We start from the raw sequence: 25,692 nt of genomic DNA on the forward strand, positions 1-25,692 counted from the left end.
TATTCAGTTATAAACCCAAGCAATAACAATCCTCCCCCTCCAGCCAGGTCACCAGGCTTGAATTCCTACATGGTCATAAAGGCAGGTAAGAATTTTCCTCAGGCAGTGACCATCGGGCTTTCATTTACAACCTGAAAATGGAGTGGTTAAAGGAGGAGGTCAACTGAGAGCTGATGATCGGTTAGTATATCAAGAAGGGGATCTGTGTGCTCAGCTACATTCCTGGAGGTAGTTAGGTAAGAAGTTACCAGTCTATAATGTTAGTAATAGAAAAGGAGGGTCTCAGATTGCACAAGAAATAAAGCTATCCTCCTGACCTAGGGAACAGGCGTCATTTCCATAAATGAATAAATGATCAGGAGATCATTTGGCCTTGGATGCTTGATAGGTATTTTAGATAAATACACTGTTAGGAGTTCTTGGAAGCACAAAAGAAAATCATTTTAGGAACCAGCATATATATATATATATATACAAAAGCTAAAATATCACCAAGACTTTTTAAGCCATGGCTTGACCTTTGGAAATGTCCTTGACTTTTCCAAGTAGTAGCTTTTGTGATAGTAGCTGGGTTCCATTACATTTTCCTGTGGCTTGCAGCATATCTTTCTCCTCCAATTCTTCCCCTGAATACTCCTGCCTCCATTCCTTCCCAATTTCATATATATATATATATATATATATATATATATATATATATATATATATATATATATATAGGCTCTCACCTAACCAGGAATTGTCCATTTTGGCTGGACTGCCTGGCTACCCAGCCCCTGGCATCTGCTGTCTGCCTCCCAGTGCTGGGGTTTTAGATGCCCACCACCATGCCCAACTTTTATGTGAGTGCTGGGGATTCAAATTCAAAGTCCTCACTTTGCCCAGTAAACCATGCTCTCACTCCTGGACTAATTTTAACATGCTATCACAGTGGCACTATTTGGCCCATACTTCATGATTCCTGCATATGTTTCTACCTTTTGACCTGCTTCTTCCCACATGTCAACAGCTGTTTGCAAGCAACATCTGAAAGCATGGTCCCAATACATCAGTAAGGAGTTTTAAATGTGCTGAGGCAGTAAGAGGCCATGATGCTGAGGTGAGAGAGAGAAGGTCACTAAATGTGCATGGCAAACGGAGGAGGCAGTTCAGATAGACCCAGAACTGGAGAGCTCTTCAGGAAATTTAAAAAGTGAAATTTAAAATTTTTAAAGTTCCATTGTGATTTTTCTGGAAGCCGAGAGAAGCTGCATGGCTTGTGTATTTCAAGGCAGTGATTAACCACACAGTCAGGGAGCTGCAGCATAAGAGAGAGAGAGAGAGAGAGAGAGAGAGAGAGAGAGAGAGAGAGAGAGAGAGAGAGCTGCAGCTGGGTGCATACCTACCTCCCACTTACCCACAGCCAGAGAGCTGCAGCAGGCTAAGCACCTGCCTCCCCAAAGAATCACATCCAGTTAGGGACCTGCAGCTGGCTAAGTGCCTCGCTCTCCATTTAGCACATTGCCTGTTGGTGCACCTGTAGGTCTCAGACTGACAAATAGGACCAAGAGTATTGCAAACTGGGTCAAACCAGAATGTTCAAAGTATAAAGGATGCTTCACGGGATCGATCAGGAGTTGCTGTCTCTCAGACTGTCATCTAAGGTCACAGAAGTACTGCCTCACTGACTTGCCCCTGTGAATTTCAATCTGAGATGACCAGCTCCACTGTAATAGACATGGGAACTAGGAAGATGACTTGTGGTGCAAGTGTGAGGACTGGGAGTCTTCAGACCCAAGTGAAAGCCAGATGTAGGGGGGGGGTAGCCTGCCTGGAATCCCAGTGAGGCAGAGCCAGAATCCCCTGGGGCACACTGGCTAGCCAGACTAGTGAGCTCTGTTCAGCTGCTGAGTGCATGCTTGCTGAGGAACTTCTGCTTTCTTGCAGCATATCTCCATATTTCCCTTTGCTTCAGAATAAAAATCCTTGGCTGCTCTGCTTTGTGTGTGCTTCAGTTCTTTGAACAAGATGCCAAGGCTGTGGAAACACCTGGCCCAGATGGAGATGACCAGTAACATTGGCTCTGATTGGAAGTCAACCTACTATCTAGTTACTGAGTTCTTCTGCGTGTTTCAGAAGCTTCCATCTCACCAATGACTTTTACCACTGCCACAGCTCACGGCACAGGGCTTAGACCTGCACCACTGCATCTCCTGTCCGTCTGTCTTCCACCTAGGAATAATCTCAGTTCACTTACTGAGCAACTACTACAAATTATATAGACCACCATGATTTGTATAGAAATCATTCTTTCAAAACAACCTCGTGAGGCAGATATCAACTCTATTTTATAAACAAGGGAAATGAGACACAGAAAATTAAGATAATCACTGAGTTTATACAACCAGTAAGTAGAAAAAAAAAATCTTATCCCTAGTCCGACTTCAAAGCCCATGTCCCCATCGCACTACGTCTCTGCTCAGCCTGCCTGTCCTCCTAGGCATGGCTGTTCTGGTTATTAAACCACTGTGTTTTGGTGCCAAAACTACCCTCTGTACTCTGTGATGGGAGAGCTAGGGCCCTGCAAGCCTGATTCTGCACTGCCACCTGGCTCTCTGTGGGACGCTTTTACTAGAGATGCTAGAAGGCCTGAGAAGGAAAAGACTTCCTATTTGCTTACATTCCTGTTGAGCCCCATTCCATGTGCTGCTGTGCGTCCTGCCACACTTGGAGATGTTTTGCCCCTCCCCACCTCCCACCGGGACAGCTGATGACCCTTTTTAGAGGTCTGAATTCCAGACCCACCAAGCCCTTCCTCCCAGGCCCCATGTGTCTGAGCTTTGCTTCTCAGAACTGCCCTTATCTTCCAAAATAATCCCAATTTCTTCCTTTTGGTACCCCTGACTAGATGTGTGAGGGTCAGCCATCACTCATGTTTTGGATTGAGAGACCTAAGAGATGCCTCTGGATATGTCTAGGAGCACACTTGCAAAGAAGATCGATGTGCAGGGACAGTAAAGGAAGGGAAAGGATGTACTCCAAGCTTAGGCAGCACCCCCCAATGGCTGGGGATCACAACAAATCAAAAGCAGAAAGGGAGGACAGCGGTCCACATGCCCAGACTCCAGGATTCCTGAGCTCAGGACAGCTGCAGTTGCTGCTGCCATTGCCCTGGACAGCAAGTGCAGCGCTTCAGCTTTGCCGTGTGATCCACACCAGTGACTCTGCAGGAGGCTTCCAGGCCTTCACCTTCTGAGACCTGCATCATTGACCTCTCATGTTCTGGGGCTTCTGTCTTCCTGCAGTTGCAGGGGATGGGTGTGACTCTGCAGCATACAGACAGCCATAGTTGGACTGTGCAGTCTCTGATCATGCAAAACTATCCAACAAATATACCTTTTATGATTATGCACATTCTGGCTCTGCTACAGGAAGTCTGGCACTAACAGGTGCTTCTTCCTGTTGCTCCCCTGCTAATAACTCAGTTATTTCCACCCTTTTAGGCATTTAGTTGACAACTCCATACCCCATTAAAGAGTCTGAGAAGCTGTTGCCATAAGACACTAACCCCAGGAATAAAGTGAACCTGAGGGATGCAGGAAAAAACTAGACCTGAGGCTGCTCTTTTCAGATCTGCAAGAGGCAAAGCTCTTATCAACTGGGAACACTGGTTGCTAACAGCCCCCAGCCGCATCCTCTGGAAATGCCCTCAGAGGCTTGGACCCACCACCCTCAAGTCTCCTTCACACTCCAGGTGTGGTCAAACACCTGTTACTTTTTTTTTTTTTTTTTTTTTTTTTTTTCCGAGACAGGGTTTCTCTGTGTCGCTTTGTGCCTTTCCTGGAACTCACTCTGTAGCCCAGGCCAGCCTTGAACTTGTAGAGATCCGCCTGTCTCTGCCTCCCAAGTGCTGGGATTAAAGGCGAGCACCGCCGCCACCGCCACCACCACCACCCAGCACCTGTTATGTTTTGATATGAATTGTGCCTCACAGGCTCAAGTGTTGAAGCTTGGTCCCCAGCTGATGGTGCAGTTTGGAAGGTTCTAGAAACTCTAGAAGGTGGGTCCTAGCTGGCAGAAGTAGATCACTGGGAGTGTGCCTTTGAAGGTGGTACCCACTCCCAGTTCCTTCCTTATGTCTCTGCTTCTTGTTCTCCATAAGGTGAGCTTTCTCTCACTGCCATGTAGTTCTGCTTCCCCATGCTCCCAGAATCCCCAGAGGGCAGACACTGTGTGTGAAGTCTCTGAAACCTTGAGCCAGAATGGACCCTCCCTCTTTTGGCTTCCCTGTGTGAGTGTTCTGTCGTGACAGCAAGAGGAACATATTCCTCTCCTCACCGTGAGTTCCAGCCTCTCCCTGGGAACAGCAGAGGCATCCATGGCTGTGTCATTGTGGGTCTCTTTCTCCTCCAGAGTCCTCTGAGTGAGACTTTGACAGGTAGCCGGCTTCTTGGTCTTCTCAGGACATCTTCACCATGAATAAAAATATTTCTCTTTCCTCTGGGGGACAGGGCATTAATAAGTCTTAAGGGTTTTCTAAAAACACTTCCCCTTCTGGTGTCATTGACACTTTTTGTTGTTTTTTACTGCACTGTAGAAATTGTCTTATTGCCAATTTAAAAAATAAGCTTTGCTTAAATATAATTCCAATCTATAAAGTTCACCAATGTGACAATGTCTTATCCCACTCTGAGATACTGTTACAGAATAACGGGAACTGTATGATTTATGAGAAATGCAAGTTTTTCTCTACAGTTCTGGAGACTGGAAGTCCACTGTTGGGGCCTTGCTTCTAGCAAGGGCTTTCTTGTTGTATCATCCCATGGCAGAAGGCTGAAGGGCACAGAAGCACACATGTGCATTGGAGAGAGAGAGAAAAAAAAACAGAGAGAACGAGAAGGAAAGTGAGAGAGCTGAACTCACTTTTGTAATAAACTCATTCTAGAACAAAGAATCCAATTACACAGGACACAGCTAATCCACTCAAGAGAGCTGAGCCCTCGGGACATAGCTGTCCCGTCAATCAATACTGTTCCATTAGGATTACATCATTGATGTATGAATTCAGGCATTGGGACACAGTCAGATAACTATAAATGGTTCTTGGTATGCTCCCAGTGTGTGTAACTGCCACCAAACTCAATTTTGGAGCATTTCCACCACCTCCCAAGCTCCATAGCCTTACTCATCACACCCATCTATCTCCCTTAGCCCCTGCCTCTGCCCTAAGTACTACTTCCTGTCTCCACCTGTGTGGTGGTTTGTCTAAGAATGGCCTCCATAGGCTCATATATTTGAATGTTTAGTCATCAGGGAGTATCACTACTTGAGAAGGATTAGGAGGTGTGACCTTGTTGGAGAAAATGTATCACTGGGGATGGGCTTTGAGGTTTCATAAGCCCAAACCAGGCCCAGTGTCTCTCTCTTCCTGCTGCCTTCAGATCCAGATGTAGAACTCTGAGCTACTTCTTCAGCACCATGCCAGCCCGCATGCCACCATGCTCTCCACCATGATGATAATGAACTAAACCTCTGAAACTGTAAGCGAGCCCCAATTACATGCTTTCCTTTATAAGACTTGCTGTGGTTGTGGTGTCTTCTCATAGCAGTAGAACACTGACTGAGATGAAGAGTTTCCCTGTTCTGGACAGTTTCTATGAATGGAGTTATGTTACATGTTTTAAAGCTTCTACCTCATATATGATTAATTCATATTTCATTTCTTTTTGAAATTTTAAAATAATTTGTGATTGAACATAAATAGCATAAAATTTATAATTTTAACCAATTGAGGTCAATCATATAGTTTCACGTACACTCACATTGCACTATTCATCTCCAGAACTTTCAATTACCTTCAACCAAAACTGAACCCACTAAACAGAAGTACCCATTCCCCATGGCTACCTGCTTGCCAACACTACTTAACTTTCTGTCTCTGTGTGTGTGACAACTTTTTAGGAACCCCAACAAGCAAAATCATATATATATTTTTTTTGCTTCTCTTAGCACAATGTTTTTACATTTCACCCAGTAAAAGTATCTACATCTAGGTCCTTTGAAGATCAGACAACCATGTATTATATGTTTGTATCACACTACTTAATTGCCCATCAGTGAGTATTTGGCTCCTTTCTGCCCTTTGCCCTTCATATACAATGCTGTCATTAGTGTACAGACTTTGGGTGGGTGTTTTCATTGCTCTCAGAATTGCTGGAGCATATGGTAACACTATACTGAATCACTCACGGGGCTGTTGGAGTGTCTTATAAAGGCATGGCTCCATTTTTACCCATCCCTCAATAGCAGGGTACCAAGTTGCAGAGGCTTCATATCTTTACTAGTGCCTAGGACCTGTTTGTTTGTTTTTTCCAGTAGATTTTATTTGTCCTGAAAACTGAGTGGTCAACATTGTTTTGCTTGCTTACTGATCTTTTATTTTAAAGACAGGCTTTCACTGTATAGCCGCTGTGGGAGGCCCACTCCCACTTTTTCCCCAGGGTACTTTTGAAGGAGGAGTGAGAAATATTTAGACAGAAATATAAAGGGGAGAGAAACACCTAGAAACACAAGATAGCCTCAGGAGGGCCTGGATCAATATCCACCGGCCCCTTCTGTCTCATCTAAGGTGCCTTTTATGGGAATGCCAAGGGGTGGAGCAAAAGACCTCCCACTAGCACAGCCAAGTGCAGACCCTTCCAATCACCTGGTAACCACACATGTAGTCAAGCAATCCTCTAATGCAGCCCTGCTAGATAAAGCAAGCTCAGATCTCACTAGGAAACCTTTGTGGGCCTCCACAAGGCTTGGTTATTCTGAAATTCACTGTAGACCAGCCTGGCCTAGGACTCATAGAGATCCATCATTTTTATATCTCCTTTGTAGAAATCCTTGTTTAGATCCTTGTCCATTTTAAAATTAGAATATTTGCATTTTAATTATTGAACCGCAAGTGTTCTTTATATAGTTTTATAAAGGTATTCTATTATATATAACTTAGGAGTATTTTCTTTCTTTTGTGAATATGTTTTTACTTTCTTGGTACTGTTATTTGAAGCATGGAATGTTTTAATTTGAATGAAAACCAATTTATAGCTTTTCCTTTGTTGCTTCAGTTCTGAGATCATGTCTAAGAACCTATCGTATTTGTTAATATGCTTTCTTCTAAGAATTTTATAAATTTCTCTCCTATATTTAGGTCTTGTCCATTTTGAATTAACTTCTGTAAAGATGTATTTTTTTTTTTTTTTTGCATGTGGCTACCTGTGGAAGCCCATTTTCAGGTTACTAGTGGTCAGCAGGTCTGCATAGAGAGGATGATTTGACCACAGGCCTGAGTGCAGGTGTCTGAGATGGTCTGTACTTGGCTGTGCTGGGGGGAAGTCTTTTGCTCCACCCCTTGGCGTCACTATAAATACCCTAGGGCAGCAACAGTCAGGGCCCGTTGGAATGGTTCCAGGCCCTCTTGAGGCTATCCTGTATTTTCTATCTGTTTCTCCCCACTGGAAATCCTTCTATCTAATATTTCCTGCTGCTCCTACTCAAGAGTACTCTGGGGAAATGTGGGGGTGGTGGGTAGCTCCCCCCAACAGCTACCCATTCCCTCAGCACCATAGTTGAAAAGATTTTCCTTTCCCTTGGATGGTCTTACCATCCTGTCAAAAATCATTGAAAGCTCAGTGTAATGGCAAGCAGTGGCAATCCCAGGCAAGAAGGCTGAGGGCAGAGGCGTTGCTTTCCCTCTTCTCAAAAAACCCAGTCTACAAAAAATGTACACATATTTTTCCTGAACTCAAATCCAGTCCACTGATTTGTCCTTTATGTCAGGACACTGTCTTGATTTGACTTTTATAATTGAAAAGTTTAAATCCTCCAATTTTGTTCTTTTTCCCCCCTTTAGAAGTGTTCTAGGTATTCTTGGCTTCCTTGCAATTCCTTATGGATCTTAGGATGTTATTTCTACAAAGACCATGCTAGTGAAGTCAAAGCCTGTCTGACAGTAGACAAACACAGGGAACATTCCCTCTTCACAGTAGTGAGTTGTCTAGTTTATGAACAAATGTTTTTACATTTGTAGAGATGTTTAATTTCTTTCCATGCTATTGTATAGATTTAAAATTGTAAGTTTTATCCCTTATTTGGTAAAATTCCTAAATATTGGATTCTTTGTGATGCTTCTGCATATAGAACTTCCTGTGTATTCATGTGTTTGCACATGTATGTACATGTGTGTGCATGTGTGTACATGTGTGTACATGGGTGTGTATGGAGCCCAGAGACTGACATTGGGTTATTCCTCAATCAATTTAGTTTTTGAGATAAGAGTTTTTCCCTGAACCTGGTGGCTAGGCTTACAGGCCTCAGAGATCTTTTGATTTCTGCCTCTCCAGCACTAGGGAGCACATGCCTCTGCCAAGCTTTTACACAGGTTGTAGGAATCAAACGTGGGACCTCGTACTTTACCAAAGGAACCATTTCTCCAGCCCCAGATGGAATTAAAAATTTTCATGATTCACTAGAGGTATGCAGAAATATAATTAATTTGTGTGTATAGATCTTATATCCAGTAACCTTGCTGAACTATTTATTAGTACTAGGTTTTTTGTTTGTTTGTGTTTTTTTGTTTGTTTGTTTTTTGTTTGTTTTTTTGTGGACTCCTTAAGACTTTGTCAAGTTCTCTGTAATGAAGCTTTTCTTTTTTATTTCCAGAGGATGTTTTTGCTTCATCACCATGGCTGGAAGCTGTCGTACAATGCTGAACAGCAGTTGCAAGGATGGCTTATCCCTCTCTAGGGGCATCCCATCTTTTGCCATTAAGGATGATGCTTTCTATGTAAGTTTTACCTTTTATCAGGTTGAGAAAATGTGGTAGTTTGAAAGAAAATGGCCTCCAAAGGGAATGGCACTAATGAGAAGTATTGCCTTGTTGGAGTAGATGTGGTCTTGTTGGAGGAAGTGTGTCATTGTGAGACAGGCTTTGAGGTCTCATATATTCTCAAGCTACACCCAGTAAGACACACCACTTCCTGTTCCCTGTAAGCCAAGATGTAGGACACCAGTTATTTCTCCAGCACCATGTCTGCCTGTATACCACCATGTTGCACCATGATGTTAATGACTGAACCTCTGACAATGTAAGCTACCCCAATTAAATGTTTTTCCTTTATAAGAGTTTCTGTGGCCATGGTGTCTCTTCACAGCAATGGAAACCCTAACTAAGATAGAAGTTGGTACCAGGGACTGGGGGATTGCTGTGATAGACCTGACCATGTTTTTCATTGGAGGAATTTAGACTTTGTTACTTCCGGTTAGGAAAGCAGTGGAATGCTTTAAGCACTACTTAATGAGCTTTACTATATACTATACTAGTAGGAGCATGGAAGACAATGATGCCGATAATGATTTGAACTGTTGGCTCAGGGGGTTTCAGAGGAGAAGAATTTTAGCATATGGCCTAGAGACTGGTCTTCTGATATTTTGGTGAAGAATGTGGCTCCTTTTTGCCCTTCTCTGAAAAGTTTGCCTGAGGCTAAAGTGAAGAGTTTTGGATTAATTTCATTAGCAGAGGAAATCTTAAAACAGCCTAGTATAGACTCTGTTGTGTGGTTGCTAGTGTTAACTCTAATGAAGATATATGATGAAAAGGAGCAAGCTGAGCAAGGAAAAATACTTGATGAGAAAAGAAGCACCAGGAAGTGGAATGGAGGTAAGTACTGTGTTCAAGGAGATAAACAGACTAAGAAATGGAATAAAGGGAGTGGTGACCTCAGGGCAAGATCCCACCCAGCTATGTTTCCAACTTGTGAAAAGGAATTGAAGGAAAGCTTAGAGCTGGGTGTGGTGCCGCACACCTTTAATCCCAACACTCCAGAGGCAGAGGCTGGCAGATCTCTGAGTTTGAGGCCAGCCTGGCCTACAGATCCAGTTTCAGGACAGCCAAGATTAGGCAGTGAAGGACAAAAGCTGGTGAAGATGTAATTAAACAGGGGTCCATGTTCCAGCCCCAGTAAGCAAAAGAACTTGGCAGCTTTGGCCACGTGGTTCTGGCTTTAGAGTCAAGGATAGAAGAAAGGGGTTTTGGAACCTTCTGTGACTAAGGACAGCCGCTGAGGCCAAGCTTGTGTCAGGGGTGTCCCTGAATGGAGACCCATAGAGGCCATTGTGTGAAGCTATGAAGTTGAAGTGCTTTGGAGACCCCAAGATGTTAGAGATTCCAGAGTCATGGGATACCTGCTGAGGAAAGCTACTAACAGGGAATGGAACCAGCCCAAGAAAGAGAAGTGTGTTGCAGTCAACAAAGCTGAAGGAGTTGGAGATCTGAAGAGTGTATTAACATCAGACTTGGAGATGCAGAGTTTGGAGTTTGACCAGCTGGTTTTTAGTCTTGCCTTGATCATGCATTTCCTCACTATGCTCCCTTCCCTATGTTTTGGAATGGTAATGTATATCCTGTGCCATTATATGTTGGAAGTATGTGATCTGCTTTTTTAATTTTAATTTTACAGAGGATTACAGTTAAGAGATTTCATATGAATCCCAGAAGAGACTTTGAACTTTAGACTTAATTAAATTTGAGACCATTACAGACTATGGGGACTTTTGAAGTTGGACTGAATGCATTTTTGCATGATGATATGGCTACAAGCCTTTGGGGGCCAGGGAGTAGAATATGGTGGTTTGAAAGATAATGGCCTCCAAAGGGAGTGGAGATATGATCTTGTTGGAGCAGGTGTGGTCTTGTTGGAGGAAGTGTGTCACTATGGAGGCAAGCTTTGAGGTCTCATATACTCTCAAGCCACCCGCAGTAAGACAGACCACTTCCTGTTGCCTACAAGTCAAGATGGAGGACTCTCAGCCCCTTCTCCAGCACCATGTCTGCCTGCCCACTGCCGTGCTTCCCACCATGACAATAATGAACTAAGCCTCTGAGACTGTAAGCCAGCCCCAATTAAATGTTTTTCCTTTATAAGAGTTGTCATGGTCATGGTGTCTCTTCACAACAATAGAAACCCTAAGACAGGAAATTCCCTTTTATTCCTGCTATTCTGTGCATTTTCAAAGTAGAAAGACACTTGAAATTTGGCTTATCATTTTTACAGGAATATCATTTACATATGCCGCTAGATTTCACTCATTTAAATTCATACTGGTCTATATTTCTCTAATGGTGTTCTTAGGTGATTTTAATAGCAAGATAATATTATTGGTCTCATAGAATAAGCTGGAAATAATTCCATCTTCTTTTTGGAAGTGTTTATGAAGACTGAATGTTAATTCATCTTTAAGTGTTTCATTGAAGATCACTGACAGGCTTTTCTTTGCAGGCAGCTTTTTCTTTTTTCTTTTTTTTAATAGTCATTCTCTTACCATGTTATAGACTGTACCAGTTAATATTTGCCAACTTCACACAAACTAGAGATGGCTAGGAAAAGGGAACCTCGTTTGAGGAATTGCCTCCATCAGATCGACATGTAGACCAGCCTGTTGGGGCATTTTCTTGATTAATGATTGATTAATCTATATCTCTGTGGGCAGTGCCTCCCCTGGGCAGGTGGTCCTGGATTGTATAAGAGAGCAGGCTGAGCAAGCCAGGGGGAGCAGGCCAGTGAGCAGTACTCATGTGTGGTTCCTGCTCTGATTTCCTACAATGATGGACTGTGATTGGAATGTGTAAGTGAAATAAATCCTTTCCTCCTCAAGATGCTTTTGGTCAGCATTTTATCATAGCAACAGAGAAGAAAACTAGAGCATAGGTCTACCCAGACTCACTGTTTTTTCTTGAACCACTTTCTCTAGTGTGATGTGTTTGTGTGTGTGGGGGGGGTGTGTGTAACTAGAGTTTTCCTGCCTGGCCAAATTTTTGTCACCCGCCAGTCCCACAGCCACTCAGACCCAACCAAGTAAACACAGAGACTTATATTGCTTACAAACTGTATGGCTGTGGCAGGCTTCTTGCTAACTGTTCTTATAGCTTAAATTAATCCATTTCCATAAATCTATACCTTGCCACATGGCTCGTGGCTTACTGGCATCTTCACATGCTGCTTGTCCTGGCGGCGGCTGGCAGTGACTCCTTCCACCTTCCTGTTCTTTCTTTTCTCCTCTCTGTTAGTCTCGCCTATACTCCCTGTCTAGCCACGGCCAATTAGGTTTTATTTATTGAACAACCAGAGTAATTTGACATACAGATCATCCCACAGCAGTGGGGTGTGTGTGTTTGTGGTGTGTATGGTGTGATGTGTAGCCAGAAGATTTTGTGTCCCACCTCTCCTTCTCAAGTCCCCCAAGTAAACACACAGAGACTTATGTTAATTATAACTGCATGGCCATGGCGCAAGCTTTTAGCTAGCTAGCCCTATATCTTAAATTAGCCCATAACTATTAATCTATGTATTTCCACATGTTCCATGGCTTTACCTGCGTCCCATTACATGTTGCTCCTTGGGCAGCTCACTGGCATCTCCCCGTCTTCTTCCTGTCACTCTCTTTGAGTTTCCTGCCTGACTCTAAGCTGCCTTGCCATAGGCCAAACAGCTTTATTTATCAACCAATCAGAACAACACATTTTCATAGTATACAGACATTGCCCCATCAGTGATGTGTGGGTTTGTGGTATGTATGGTATGGTTTGTGTGGTGTGGTGTGTGTGGTGCAGTGTGTGTGGTGCGGTGTGTGTGTCATGGTGAATGTGGTGTGGTGTGATATGTGTGTGTTATGTGTGTATGTGCATGGTCAGAGGACAACTTTCAGAAGTTGGTTCTCTCCTCCCACCATCTGGGCTCCTGGAATCAAACAGGTCAGCAATCTTGTCAACAAGTACCATCCCCTGCTGAGCCATCTCACTAGCCCATATCTTGCTTTTGTATCTCATCTTTGTCTATTTTATTTGTTACCCATTTACATTTAATATTATTGACTTATTTGGTAGTATGAATATATATTATTATAGCTAACTATACAGATTATGTGTCATATATAAACAAATGTGACTATTTAACATTTTGGTTTGATCTCTGATGTGATATGTGGACACTATGCCTGGATTCATGTCATTTTAGTTTGTCTTTGTAGGTCACATGAACTTTCTGACTCCTTACTCATTCTGTCCTGCTTTCTTCTGCAGGGATATTCTCTAATGAACATATTTCTTAATGATACTTGTTTTTATTTGATTTGATATTTCTCTCTCTAGTTATCTATGCACTTCTCTAATCTACCTATTATCTGTATTTAGTGGTTGCTTTACTGCTTACCATATTTATCATATCATCTTTGTATTTATAGCAACTATTTCAGTGAGATATGGAAATGTATATTGTTCTAATACATGCCCAGCGATATATTACTCTATATAATTTTATGTCTATAGAACCTGGGTTTGGTTCCCAGTATCTATGTCAGGAGACTCATAACCACCTGTAACTCCAGTTTCAGGGAATGTGGTGCCCTCTTCAGGCCTCTGTGTGCACTGCATGCATATAGTGTTCATACAGACAAGCAGATGCACACACATTCCCCTAAAGATGAAAGCATTAAGATATTAATAGCTTTTAGGACAGGAGATCTGGCTCAGAGGTTAAGAGCACTAGCTGCTCTTCCAGAGGTATTGAGTTCAATTCCCAGCAACCACATGGTGGCTCACAACCATCTATAATGAGATCTGGTGCCCTCTTCTGTCATGCAGCAAATATGCAGGCAGAATGCTGTACACATAATAAATAAATCTTTTAAAAAAGATATTAATAGCTTTTGTTAACTTTCTTGCACTTTATTATTTCTTCCTACAGATTCAAGTTACCACCCAGAATCATTTTCATCCCAGTTCAGCCTTGTTTTTCTTTGTCCTTATGTCTGTTTATAATGAGCAAATGTGCCACTTTGATCTCTATGTCCAGTCATATTGCTACCTTCTTCAGTGAGGGCATCCATTCCCCAGATGAAAATCTTGAACTGTAACTGATTTTCCTTTTTTCTCCCACCTCTTCACTTGTCACCTCTGTGTTTAAGAGGTAGAACCCATAGTGCTTTTAATACTTTTAATCCCAGCACTTTGGAAGCTGAGTCAGATGGATGTTTCAGGGCAGTCTGGGCTGCATGGTGCGATCTTGTCTCAATGCTCCCCTCCCCCAAAATGTGGTAAAAGAAAAGAGAAACTAACTGATTTGTTGCTGGCCTTGGGAAAGCTCATCCCATCAGGACAAAACTCAGGGGAAAATGAGCAGGCCAAGTTGGTGTTGGCAATATATTGAAATTAAGATCACAAAAGTCAGTGAGGCTGCCTTCAAGAGAGTGAGTCTGCCTCTCTGAGCATTTACCTCCTTGTTGGTGCTGTGGATTTAAGAATGCCCATGAGAAGTAGAGAGAGAATCCGACCTAGGTCAGTCAGTAAGTGACAGTACTATGTCCAACTTCAAATGAAACTTCAGAGACTATCTCCACAAGGCCCAGGGCTCATAACAGTAGAGGGACTCCAGCCAGTAGGAAGCATGTGGTCTACTGTTGTTGTTAGGTCCCTGTCACCGAAAAGCAAGGTGCAATTTAAGTCCTTGGAGGCAGAGCCAATAATACAGAGTAAAGCTGTTCTAATATTTTATTCTTGACTTAGAACACTCTGCACACATTTGGAAGACAGATTGTCAGGATCCCCTGTGACAGCACAGTGGGGTGCTTTTGGTTCATTATTTCTATGGCAAAACATCTTATTTGTAGGTCTTCTATTTATATGCATATTTGCTAGAGAGCTGTGAAAATCAGTAGAGGAGGGGAGGGAACGCTTGGCACCAACATACTCTGCTTTTCTCAGAGTTGTAGTATAAATTGCCAAGGAAGGGAGATGGAGATCTTCCTTCCAGATCTGAACGTGTCAGCTGCAGTGTGTGATGAGGGTAGGTAACGGCATGTAGGGAACTGGAAAAACCTTGATCAACACAGAATATGTCTGTATCCTTTACAGTGACCATTGCTGAGCCCAACAGATTTTTTTATATTTAAAGGAACTTTCTTTTTATAAAAGGCATGTAACTAAGTAGGTTCATGGACAGAACTTTTAGAGAATTTCTGTGGTCAGAAGGACCTCATGAAGAGAACTGGAGTCTGGTCTGCTGCAGTAGCTGACTTCATCTTTTAGGACCTAACATCAGGTCCTCAGTGTCCTCTCTCCAACAAGACAAGAGATGCTGCCCCCACTAAGAAAGCTGCTTTCTTGACTTAAATCCTAGATGCCCAGTTAGAGACATGTTATACCTGGGGGGAAAAAATCCAGGCGTGGTGACTCACATCTGTTGAGACAGGAGGATTGACACAAATTCCAGGCTAGCCTAGAATACAACAACTAGCAACCTCCCTAAACAGACATAAACAAGTCCCCACAAAATGAAGAAAGAGATCATGTCCCAGAGCACCTGCAAGAACTAGCTAGAATGTGCTAGCAGGGACCAGGGAGCTTGATCAATGAGGCTAGAAAATAAGGCTAAATAAGCAGGGCTTCTTTGATTCAGGGACATGGTTCAGGGGTGGCTTTCAGAAACCCATATGGAGGGACTGTCCACACTAGGCATGGTAGAAATGCCTGAAGGATTAAGACAGATGGTGGCAGGGCAGCTCAAAGCTGAGAGAGATGGGTCATGGGAATAAGTTCAGTGTTTCAAGGAAGATAACTCTGTGTGTGTGTGTGTGTGTGTGTGTGTGTGTGTGTGTGTGTGTACAAGGAGTCCAGATCTGCTGTATATACCAGCCACTAACTGGTTTGGTTTCTAACCTTGTGACCACACAGACACTGACCCCTTTTCATCTGACAGCCATTATTCGAAAAGCAATTATCATAGAATCCCTGAGTCATTTCTTTTTCAGACTAAATATCAGCATTTTAACCTTTTTTTTCCTCATAGAATATAATTGGAAACATCTTGCTGCTGAGTTCACTCCAGGTGTTTCCTTCCAGGGCAGAGATGAGTAGAATCACTGTTTGCTTTGTGATAGATAATAGGTATGTAAAATTGCAGCCTAGAATCTTATTAACTGGAGTAGGCACACTACACATACTGATCTTAGTGAAACTCCAGGTCCATCCCACCTGGGATGTTCTGTCCTAGGTCTTCAACTGTATTTTCATTCGCTGAGTGGAGGGTTTTGGTCACTAATGAGAGGTCACGGTGGGCCTGGAACTGCAGGTGGCGAGAGGTATGCACAATGGAGAAGTCAGGGGTGGCTCAGATCAGTATCAGAACTAAGGCAGAAGAAGGGAGACACACTCTCTAGTCTATGCAGAGTTCTTACCCAGTCTTCCAACTAATTTCTTGTGTAAGCTGAGAACTGATCAACTAGGTTAGTGTAGGTACTGACCATTTTACACACACACACACACACACACACACACACACACACACACACACAAAATGTATATTATATATTTCTTAAAATATACATTGGGAAAATGTGGTCATTATAAAGAATATTGTCAAGTTGAGGGAACTAAGGCAATTAGGAATGCTGGTTTCTTTCTTTCTTCCTTCCTTCCTTTCTTTCTTTCTCTTTCCTCATTCTTTTTGAGACAGGGTCTCACTATGTGGCCCTGGCTGGCATGGAACTTGCTCTGTCGATCAGGCTGCCCTTGAATTCACAGAGATCCACCTGCCTCTGCCTCCTTAGTGCGGGACTAAAGGTGTGAGCCACTACACCTGGCCTCTTCTTTCATTTTTAAGAACAGCTAATTTATTGAAGCAAAATTAAAAATAATATGCATTTATTTAAGTATGTGATTTGATATGTTTAAAAGAGGTATACACCCATGAAACCACTGCCGCAATCAAGGTTACATGTTTAAGCCACGTAGGTGTGGAAGCACAGGCCTCAGTTTCCGGACTCAGGAGACTGAGGGAGGAAGGTTAACAGTCCCAGGTCAGTCTGGGCTACATAGTGAGTTCTATGCTGGAGTATATTACACAAAAACTTTGTGGGGATCTCTGCAAGCATCAGAACTGGCAGGGAAACAATCTGCATGAGGTAAAAATGAAACTCAGATCAGCACGACTTAGCCAGTGCTGGGACAAACACTCTTCAAGCACTTTATTTTTCTTATACATTTAAATATAGTAAACCTTTGGGAAAGTTTCCATATGACAATTATCACAACAAAACTTTAGGTAAGGCTACATCAAAACTCCCTTATAAAGCACATCTCTTTAGCAAAGCACCTGTGACCTTTACCACAGACAAACAGTGCTCAGGATAAGGGCCTACGTAGGAAGGTTTCATAATGAGCATAGAGATAGATTCTATTGACTGAGAGACAATGCTCAGAATCCTGGGGGACTTGATGAAGGCTGGCTTTACAGAATAGCAGATGTCACCAGGTACTAACACTTCCATTCACAGCCTTCTGGATGGAAAACAGGCATCCCTTCCATTGAAGAGAAAAGCCTGCAAGTCTAACAGTTCTGGTTTCTCTAGTGCTATGCATAAGCTGTGCCTTCTACAAAACGTCTCAATAAGCCAAAACCAAAAAACTATAAACCAAACAAACAAACATAACACACTGTTTTAGGATTACTATTGCTATATGGAAATACAATGATCAAAGCAACTTGAAGAGGAAAGGGTTTATTTCACTTACCCTGACATATCATTTTCATCATCAAAAGATGTCAGGTCAGAGACTCAAGCAGGACAGGATCCTGGAGTCAGGAGCTGATGCAGAGACCATGGAGGAATGTTGCTTGCTGCTTGCTCCTAATGGCTTGCTCAGCCTGCTTTCTTATAGAACCCAGGACCACTAGCCCAGGGGTGGCACCACTCATAATGGGCTGGGCCTTCTCCCGTCATTCACTGATTAAGAAAATGACCTATAGACTTGCCTACAAACAGATCTTATGGAGACATTTTCTCAGCTGAGGTTTCCTCTTTGATGACTCTAGCTTGTGCCATGTTAACATAAAACCACAACTGACCCTTTGCCAACTTGACACACAAACACAACACTGTGAAGCCACAACCTTTCCTTTCTTGTTCATCCTCAAGATCACACATTAATATTGACACAATATATAACTATTTTCACAATATAAAAATATTTTCAGTCTTAAGATTGAAATTCAACCCTTTAAAAAGGTCAGTCTCTTTTAAAATCCTAAGTCTCTCCTCGGCTGTGGGCTCCGATAAAATCAAAAGTAAGTTAAATACTTTCTGACTTCAAGAGGAAAGAAGCAGAGCACAGTCACAGTCAAACAAAACCAAACCCAACTGTGTAAAGTACTCAGTGTCCATTGTCTGGGATCCACGCACCATCTCTGGGCTTCGAGGGGCTTGGGTCTCGTCTACACTCTGCCCTCTGCAGCACACACAGCTTGTCTTCCAGGCTCTGCTTGTCTCCACTCCATGGCTACTGCTGTTTTTGGTGGTTATTCATGGTACTGGCACCCCAAATTGCCAGGGTCTCTTGCTGCAGCTGGGCTGCACTTTCACCAATAGCCTCTCCTGGGCTCTTTTCAGGGACTCCAGTCCTGTCGCACAATGCTAAGCCTTAGCTGTTTTCCATGGCCTCTTCATGCCTTCAAAACCAGCACCACCAGGGTGACTCTCAGACCAGCAAGTTCCACTGCCAGCATGAAGTACAACCTTGGGCACCTCTGGACCACAGCTGACTCTCAGGAAACACTTCCCAGAAGACTTCAGCTCAATGATGCTGGTCACTTCTTAATCACAGCTGATTCTTCAGCCCCAGCTGACCAGACACTGCAGACTCTTCACACATGGACTGATAGTCTGCTTCCCTCTGAACAGGCCTCCATTGTCTGGTCTCTTCTCAACATTCGTATCTTCCAAGCTCCTACAGAACAGCCCACTGAGCTCTCAACACTCAATGACTGTGCTAGCCCAGTGTTCCAAAGTCCTTCCAAAATCCTCCCCCAAACAACACAGTCAGGTCTGTCACAGAAACACCCCACTGTACCACTGGTACCAATTTCTGTCTTAGTTACTTACTGCTGTGAAGAGACACTACAACAAGACAACTCTTACAAAAGAAAGCATGTAATTCGGCCCCTGCTTAAAGTTTTAGAGGTTTAATCCATTATTATCATGGTGAGGAGCATGGCAGCAGGCAGGCAAGTGTGGGGTGGAGAGCTTTAGATCCTGATCCATAGGCAGCAGGGGGAGGGGGAGAGGGGAGAGGGAAGGAGAGAGGGAGGGAGGGAGCAAGAGAGAGGGAGGGAGAGGGAGAGACTAGGCTTGGCATGGGCTTTGGGAACCTCAAAGCCCACTGCCCAGTGACACACCTCCTCCAACAAGGCCACCCCTCCTAATCCTCCAGTTTCACTTCCTGGTGACCAAGCATTCAAACACAAGCGCCTATGGGGATTATTCTCATCCAGACCACCTCACACTTTTCCCCAAACATGTCTGTCCCTTAGTGACCCCTCTCCTGTGCAGTAGTCTGGTTTACTCTTCCCCCACCAGATGACCACGAATGACTCTCTGTTGCCGTGGATTATGTAATTTGTGTTTTAGACCTTTTTAAGGGGAATTATGAAGTTACTTGTTTTTCTCCTGTTTTATTTCACTTAGCATAGTTATGCTGAGGTGCCATCATGCTGGCTCTCCCGGCAGTTCGTTCTAGGAAGTGGTTCCACTGTGTGAACACAGCCCAGTCACTTGGTGAGCATGTGGGACAATCTCAAACCCCGAAGCTCTGAATACTCATGCACCAGTCTCTGCATGGGCATATGCTTTTTCTTGGCTAAATGTCTAGACAAAGAATGACAAGATTATATGGTAGGTGGAGTGTTTAACTTTTTATGAAACTGCCAAACTGTTTCCCAGAATGTTGGCACTACTTCCATCCCTTCTAAGGAATGATTTATTTCAACATCATATTTTAAATTTCAATAAATCTTCCTCATTCTTAGAGTTCTCTTTTCTTTTAGTGAGCCCCTCCATGCACACTTTGCCACAATGTGCTCCCTTGCTGCAGGCTATCCATGAGTGTTGGCTCACATTTACAAACCCTACACACACACACACACACACACACACACACACACACACACACACACACACGCCCCTGTAATAACAGTATCTATTGCTTTGTTTGTCACCTTTTCTATTAAAAGCTAAACCAAATATGTAATTTTGGGATTACATATTACTTGAGTACTCACTAGATTACTTGTGTGTGTGGTCTGTATGTCTGTGTCTGCGTGTTTCTGTGTATGAATACAGTCGTACATATACCACAGTGCATGTGGAGGTTATAGGGCAAACTCTGGTGTCAATCTTGACTTTGACTTGAGACAGGGTCTCTTACTATCTGCCACTGCATATTTCAGGCTAGCCCACCCCAAAGCATCTGGGGACTCTCCTGTCTGAACCTCCCATTTCACTGTGGGGGCACTGGGATTACAGATAGGTGCTACTGTATCTGACTTTTTGTGGATTCTGGAGATTTGAACTCAGGTCTACACTTTACACAGCAATCATTTTACCCACTGAACTACCTCCCTAACTGTCATTTTTTTTAAAATAAGGTTTTGCAACATTTCTTAAATTTAGTGAGCATTTTCATGAAGTGAAAACTTACCACAGTTATTGAAAATAAATTTTGCTTAAGTGTCTCACAATTCGCTTCCAAGTCTTAGCACATAATTTAAAATTCTGAAATTGCATGTCTGTGTTTTATTTCCATAACACTGTGATGAAAATGCTTGACACAGCTTAGAAGAGGTTTATTTTGTCTCTGTCAGGTCAGGATACCATGGCTGTAGGGTATGTGGGAGAGGAGAAGCTACATGGCCAACTAGGAAGGAGAGGGAGCTGAGAGAGGGAAGGAGAGAGGAGAGAGAGGAAAGGAGGGAGGAGAAAGGGAGAGAGGTGGGCACGGATATACACTGCCAAGAATCATGCCCTGGTAACCGACAGCTTGGTTCCCTCTCCCAAGTTTCCACAAAGTACCCCTATCTGGGTACCAAACATTCAAATCCTGATCTTATAGAGGAGACTCCAACCATAAGACTGTGTAAATTGAGTCTTTGAGTCCTTAGGAAGTGCCACAGTCCTGTAATAGGTTGTCTTCCCTTGAAATAAAAGGCACTGGTTTACATGTTAGGAGAGCAGAGTGTGGGTACATCAGCCATACTCCAGGGCAGGGTCCATGCCCAGGAGGAGTTGCTGGCCAGCACAAAAACGACCTTCATGTTTTTTCTGGGCTACCCACTTTCCCCCTAGATCGTTTTTTTGTTTTGTTTTGTTTTGTTTTTTAATCTTATTTTTGTTTTGTTTTGATTCCTTTCTTTTGTTTCTTTGTTTCTTTGTTCCTTTTTTTTTCTTTTTCTTTCTTTTTTTTCAAGAGAGGCAGAGCAAGAACATGAAGTTTGGTGAGTAGGAAAGAGGGGGAGGATATGTGCACTGGTGTTTTGCCTGCATGTATATGTGAGGGTGCCAGATCCCCTGAAACTGGAGTTACAGACAGTTGTGAGCTGCCATGTGGGTGCTGGGAATTGAACCTGGATCCTCTGGAAGAGCAGCCAGTGCTCTTAACTGATGAGCCATCTTTCCAGGCCCTTTTTTATGACAATTTCAACAACTATTTTATCTGATTGTTGTACAGTATCCACATTAAAACTTAATAAATACTAATGTGAAGGGTCCATGGTATCCTGGGCTTTTATAATTCATTCACTCTTTTAGCAAAACTATATTGAGGGTTGGAGAGATTCAAGACTTGCCACTCAAGCCTGACAACCTGAGTCTGGATCCCTGGAAGTCATGTGAAAGCCAGATGATGTGGCACGTGTCTATAATCCCAGCAAACAGCAAGAGAAACACTGCTTCTGACAAGGTAGAAGTTGAGGACCATCGCTCCAGGTTGTTCTCTGAAGACACACAGGCATGTATGTGCCCCATGATACAAACATGTATGCCTACGTAGGCACAAAAACAAATGTTAAAATACACTGAGCATCTAATTGTTAATGACTTAAAATTATGCATGTGTGTGTGTGTGTGTGTGTGTGTGTGTGTGTGTGCCTGTAAGTTTATACATGTGTGAGGACAGGTGCCTGTGGAGTCCAGAAGAGGGCTTTAGATCCCCTCTAGCTGGAATTACAGGAGGTTGTGAGTTGCTTGATGTAGGTGCTGGGAACCAATCTGCAGTCTTTTCACAAGAGCAGTAAATGTTCTTAACTGCTAAGCAATCTCTCTAACCCCCAATTATCTATTTTCATATAAAGAATAATGGTTCTCATTTTGTGTTGGATACAAACAATAAGCTCTTCTTACTTTCTATGACCTTCATGAAGAGAGACCCACACATGATAGTTACATAAACCAAAGAGAATGAATGACTGTTCCATAATAACAGATAATTTTTTCTCATCTAACAATTTATTTTAGGCATAGAATTCAATTTCCTTTCTATACATATGCTCTTGGGGGCTTCTAAAATTTGCTTCTTGCATACTGTGTGATAGATGGCTACATTTACTGTGGGTGACATATTTATATGATTTTTAAAGGTTGATGGTACATTTTTTTGGCCTTTCAGTGAAAATCATTATATAAATGTCACTTGTCATTATCATAGAAACATTCAACTGTGGGAAAAATCTTTAAATATCCTGCCTAGAACAAGATAATGTACTTTGTTATGAATAAGAACATTTAGCTGCTGGATCCTATATCCTACTAAGCATGTGTTTCTTGATCACTTTGTGTTAAATTGGTCTAGAAGTTCTGTTCATGCTTCCACGCTCACAGGATAGACCATGCTGGGCTATTGTTCTCTCAGAAAGCTGCAGTGTAGAGGCCACGGCCGTGGCTTAGTGCCACACTGTCACTAGCACTAGGAAAGCAAACCAAAGGACAGACAGACAGACAAACAAGCCTTTAGCGTTCTGCTCTGCAGTTATCCAACAGCAACCACTTCCTTGAGCCATGAGAACATTGTAACCAAGATTGTACAGGAATAACACTATGTTTACAGCGGAACAGGAGGAGCAGTGTGGGTGGTCCTTCTGTCTGCATGAAAGGCTTGGAAGGCAGAACGGAAGGGAGCTGAGGGTAGCAAGTAACTTCCTGAGCTATCTCATCTTTCTTTGATAGAGCCTGTGTGATGCCGATATAACTACACTGGGCTGGAAGAAAGACTATAACTACACTGAGCTGGAAGAAAGACTATCATTTTAGTGTGATGTCCAAATCTATTATCCTATCATTCAGGAGGCTAAGGCAGGAGGATTGAGCATTCAAGACCAGCCTGGGTTGATGAGTGGGTTCTAGGCTGCTTTTAGATACACAGCACGACTCTACCTCAAAACAAAACAGAAAACTAACTGAAAAAAAAAACCCTACCATTTTATCTAAATTAATAAAGTAATTCCAGAATGTTCTATGCTTCGTTTCACTTATTACTCTGCTGTCTATAGAATGGTGACAATTCTTGGCAAAACACTTCCTAGAGGTAACAGAAGGGAAGAAATAATTATTCTAATTTAATTTTTCTTTTCTTTCCCAGTCTTTACCTCCACACAGCATTAACCTTTGAGATTAGATCTTTGAGATTAGATCGCCAGGTAGCACTGCCACACATGGGAAATTATTACTGCTCTCTTTCTACCAGTTCCACCTAAATAACCTTTGGAAGCATGTCTTAATACTACAATGGCATTTATGTTGCTTTGTGACTATACTGTAGAATAAAGTGTACGTTAATTGTGGTGGCTAACCTTGATTGCCAACTTGACTGTATCAGCAATCAACTAAGAGACACATTTTTGGATGTGTCTGTGAGGGTGTTTCTAAAAAGAATAACCCAGCGGGGAAGATATTCCATTAGAAGATGCAGCCCCTTTCAAAAGATGATCCAGATATGAAGAGGTCTAAGAAAAAAGTGTTGTTTGTCTGCTTGCCCATATTCCTGACTGAGTGCACCTGTCTGTATTGCGACCACCCTCAGCATCAACCTCCAGTGTCTCTGGTCTTCCAATGTGGACTAAATACCAGTGACTCTCCAGGAACTTTTCAGGCTTTTGGCAGCAGGGTAGGACTACTGAGGCCTCTAGCTTTGTGAGCTGAGCAGCTACTAGCTTCTCAGCTTCTACAGTGCATAGACAGCAGTTGTTGGACTACCCAGCCCCTATCATATAAGCCAATCTAATGAATCTTCTGTAGCTCGAATGTTAAATAGTTTTTTAATAAAAAAAAAAAAAAACCACACAGACCAGATATTGGGGTGAATGCTGAAAGAGCAGAGAGTCCAAGGAACAAGCCACCTCTTAACTCTAGGACTTCTCAGCCTCATATACTTTTCTCTGCCCAGCCATATCATTTCCTGTCAATCTCATGTAGTCCAGGGTGGCTTTGAACTCAAAGAGATCTAGATGGATCTCTGCCTCCCAAGTGCTAGGATTGAAGGTATGTGTCACCACTGCCTGGCCTCTATGTTTAATCTAGTGGCTTGTTCTGGTCTTTGATCTTCAGGCAAATTTTATTAAGGTACATATTATATCACCACAATTCTCTTTAATTATCTGTCTGTCTGTCTGTCTATGTACCTACCTGTTTTCTATCTATCTATCTATCTATCTATCTATCTATCTATCTATCTATCATCTATCTATCCATCAATCCATAGATAGATATATACATACACATCAATCTGTTCTGTTCTAGAGAACCTTGACTAACATACTATTTACATGTGGCTTTTTTCACTTAATAAAATTAAATAAAACTAAGTTCCTCTTTTTTTTCATTTGTTCCAGCAACATTTCAAGTGTTCATTCACCAATGGCTCCTGGCTATTATGTGGCTACAAGTACAGACTATCTTCATTGTTATGGATAATTCTTTTGTTGTCTCTGCTCTAAGGAAACCTCTATGAAGTATGCTGAGAAGAAAGTTTTGGAAGAATTTGAAGGTTGTGTGTGTTGGGATGGGTGTCTAAAGAGTGCCTTATTAGTTACCATTTGAGCCTTTTCTATCCTACAGCTTCTTTCTGGCTGCTCTCTTTTTTCTTAAAGAGTTCAGCAAGATGGGTCACATGGATCTTATCCAGAGTGAATATGAAATGTCTCCCACAGGCTCAAGGGTTACATGTTTAGTGCCCAGCTTGGTGGGACTATCTTGGGATGTTCTGAGAACTTCAGGTAGTGAGATCTAGTTGGAAGAAGTAGGTAACTGGAGACTGGTCCCTTCTTGTTTGTGTCTATTCTTCTTGTGTGTCACAAGTGAAGAACCTCTTCAGCATGAAGTTTTGTGACCAAGTAACTACCCGTTGAAACCTCCGAATTATTGAGCCAAAATAAAACTATATTCTCTTGTTTCTATCAGATATTTTGGTCATAATGATTAAAAAAAGTGCCTAATACAGGTATAACATCTTTTGCCCTCACCCTTCCATGACCATGGGGGACTGTTCTGGAACATCAAATATTTAATAGGGCAGCCCACTTAAGTTGAAATAATGACTCCCCACTTACTTAGAGGAATTTATGGTCTTGGGACTCAGAAAGCTGGCTAAACTTACTTGTGGTAAATCTTTCAATATCTCTTTTTCAGCCACAGAGAGGCAGTTAGTGTGTGATGATCAACATGAAGCCGACATGTAGACAGAAATCAAGATTCGAGGTGTGAAGTCCTAATAATATCATCCAGGCTCCAAAGTCTAGCTGATATGAGGCTCAGACATATTTCTGTACTTACATATTTAAAGTTAACTTTCCA

At 42.5% G+C, this 25,692-nt stretch overlaps 1 long non-coding RNA gene across 1 annotated transcript; it reads left to right on the forward strand.

Moving 5' to 3' along the window:
* The first annotated feature begins 8,693 nt into the window (after window positions 1–8,693).
* On the forward strand, window positions 8,694–25,153 carry LOC114702372. Its single transcript, XR_003735972.1, has 3 exons — window positions 8,694–8,812; window positions 21,658–21,860; window positions 24,732–25,153. It is a non-coding gene; the product is annotated as an uncharacterized LOC114702372 (long non-coding RNA).
* The last annotated feature ends 539 nt before the right edge of the window (window positions 25,154–25,692 follow it).

Source organism: Peromyscus leucopus, chromosome 15 (assembly GCF_004664715.2).
Source record: "Peromyscus leucopus breed LL Stock chromosome 15, UCI_PerLeu_2.1, whole genome shotgun sequence".
Classification (NCBI taxonomy): Eukaryota; Metazoa; Chordata; class Mammalia; order Rodentia; family Cricetidae; genus Peromyscus; species Peromyscus leucopus.